Source organism: Fukomys damarensis, unplaced genomic scaffold (genome assembly GCF_012274545.1).
Source record: "Fukomys damarensis isolate Sample0158 unplaced genomic scaffold, DMR_v1.0_HiC HiC_scaffold_9, whole genome shotgun sequence".
Lineage (NCBI taxonomy): Eukaryota > Metazoa > Chordata > Mammalia > Rodentia > Bathyergidae > Fukomys > Fukomys damarensis.
Genome location: NW_022900921.1, coordinates 45,240,882 through 45,243,599, shown reverse-complemented (window position 1 = coordinate 45,243,599; position 2,718 = coordinate 45,240,882). Strand labels below are relative to the sequence as shown.

The 2,718-nt window shown below is 53.3% G+C and overlaps 1 protein-coding gene across 6 annotated transcripts in view; it reads right to left on the bottom strand.

The window, feature by feature from the left end:
* Il1r1 (interleukin 1 receptor type 1) overlaps positions 1-2,718 on the bottom strand; it is a 72,703-nt gene that overhangs the window by 30,474 nt on the left and 39,511 nt on the right. Inside the window, exon 1 of one of the 6 annotated variants that reach the window (XM_010630688.2) lies at positions 2,609-2,712. The exons of the other annotated variants lie outside the window; for them this stretch is intronic. The gene's annotated coding sequence lies outside the window, so the exon portion shown is untranslated. Of the gene's footprint in view, positions 1-2,608; positions 2,713-2,718 lie in introns of those variants that run through there. 6 annotated transcript variants of the gene reach the window in all.

Genomic DNA, 2,718 nt, shown 5'->3' with positions numbered 1-2,718 from the left:
CTCTCTCTCTCTCTCTCTCTCTCTCTCTCTCTCTCTCTCTCTCTCTCTCTCTCTCCTCCCCACTCCCTTACTGCAGAAAGCTCCTTATGGATTCTACCTTATCTGCAAGATAGAACCATCTGGGATCTTTAAAGACGCATGTGCCTGGCCTCCTAGAGTGCCAGCTTGTCTGCTCAGAATGCATCCGGCAGTGCCACGGTGCAGGGAGGCCTGGGACAGTGACTTTCCTCAGGCTTTGCAGCCCACTGGAGCAACTTCACATGGACCTAAGTCACACAGCTTTACACTATATGCCTTTCTAGCCTCATTTCCACCCTCCCCCTTTATCACCTCTTGTTTTTCTCTCCTGCTTTTCACTTACAGCATCCTGTCCAAAACAGGCAGGAAAGCAAAGGTGTCCCCACTGCTCTGCATGTGTGTGGCAGTGGATGTGCATCAAGAGGAGGCAGCACAGAATCCCAGGTGTGCGAGTGACCAGGGACACTGAAGAAGCCCTGGTGAGCTCGGGGCTCCAGGGCTCCTCCACACTCTCCCAAGTGTTAGGTGTGGCAGGAGGCCGCGGCAGCCCTTCCGGAGGCCATGGCAGGAGATCAGAGGACAAAGTGCTGGCTCTGCAGATCCTCAGCCTGTACCACCAGCCTCCTAACTACCCTGGAAGAGAGGAAAGTGCAGAGCAGGCAGCCTGTGGGCAGCAGCGTAGGTGCCCAGGCAGCTTCCCTCCTTTGAAGAGACAAGGCTGTCATGGGCCCATCACGGAGCACCAGAATGGGATCTCTGGATCTCTCCATCCTCCAGCCCTCCTTTGCTCCTGACTAAGGAGATGCTGCCTTCCTGGGATCTCTGCTTGCAGGTGGCCAGGCATCCCTCCCACCAACGAATCTCAGAGGCAGGCTTTCTTTCCCCTGCAGCAGAGGGGGCATGGATTTTCATTTGTTCTCTTCCTCCCTCCATCCTGCACTTGCCACAGTGCCTGACGTGTAGCGGACACTCACTCATTACACACTGCTTTAGTGAAGAGGTAAATCTAATATTAAGCAGGGTCTTGGCAATAGCAAAAGATTTACTCAAAAGATGTGAGATGTCTCAGAGGATTTGTAAAGAACATCCCGGTGCCACATTCCACCCCACAGGGCACACAGAGCCTACTAGAAATGGGAAGTGTGGTCCTGCCCTGTCAAGGTCATATAAGAATTCAGTGTAAAGCCCCTTTTTGAACTGCTTGGGTGGCATCAGCAGGTGAGCCTGAGCCTGCCCCCAAGGAATCCAGCCCAAAGGTGCACAACACTTGTTAGTGTAGGACATGAACACAAAATCTCAATGAAATAGTATGTAGCATACTAAGAAATTAGAAGGGATGGAAAAAAAAAAAAAAGATGCCATCAGCTGCTTGGTGAACTGGGTGGGAACAGGGACAGCAAAGTCCCCAGCACCACCCAGGCTTTCTTTAGCTACTAATCACAGAGTTCCCTATTACACATTCATTGTCCAAAAGCTAAGCACTAAGCCAGGGTGACCCAGATCTCACCCTCAGTGCTGGGTGGGCCTCGGCTTCCCTTTCTCCACCTCGCAGTGGCTGCGTGCATAGCAGCCCTCATCTTGGCTGCTCAAGGAGGCAAGGCTAAAACCAGTGGAAAGCACCTGTCCAGGGAGCGTGCGAGTTCGCATGGAGGGACGCCTGGTGTCACCCCCATTAGAGGAGGCCGTGGCTAGCAGGACTTCTGGGCACACACAGCCTCACAAGAAAACATTCCCTGGGGCTTGGAGTCCCGAAGTGTCTGTCTCTCCTTCCTTCCAGATGTCAGTCCTCCAACAAGTTAGTCACCTGTCTAAATCTCTGCTTCCTTTGTAATACCAGGGCAATCATGGCTCCCTCTCACCAGACTGCTGGGAGGATCAAGAAGCAGTGCGTGTAAAGAGCCACATGAACTGCACAGTGTCACCCATGCTCGTGTGACCCAGAAGTGTCTCCTTGGCCTCCACCTATCTGCAATTTCATCTGACATCTGCAGGGTCTGCACCAGGCATCAAGGACTCAGCCCCTGCCTTGGGAAGGAGATCTACTCTTTTCTTCTTGTTTTTATTTTCATTTTTATGAGAACATGTCACAGTATATAATGATCACATCCCTCCTGAGGAGCTGGTACACGGACATAAGACGTTTTCACTCTTTTCACATCCCCTTTTTACATCCTCTCTCCATCTCTTGGTCCTGCTTCCCTTTGCAAAAGATTCATCTCCTTCTTCTCTTATCTGTCTTTTATCTCGCTCTTCTTTTGAGCCTTTCGAGCCTGAAGGCCCCAGAGGGACAGTGCTAATCCAGCTGAACTTGGACTTACACAGGCAGGCACACACCTGCCAAAACGAACCTCCGGAGCACAGAACCACGGGCAGTTCCCTGCTACGCAGGGCACAGAGACGGACACAGAGACTGAGAAGGAGGAGGAGGCAGGGGCAGAGACAGAGACAGAGGCAGAGACGACAGAGACACTGAGACGGAACCATCACCACCTCGCACAATAAAGGCTACCAGTCACGGCTGAACCCTCCCCGATGTCCAGGCCGCTGTTCCTGCACTGGATTCACCCGGGACCCTCCAGCCTTCTCCTACCTGGGCTGCCCTGTTGGGGGGAACGATCGCTGCCCGGGTGGCACTGGCCCTGCAGGTCACATCCTTCCGGAGCGCGGGCGACCCCCTGTGCGGCTGTACTGCCAACTGAG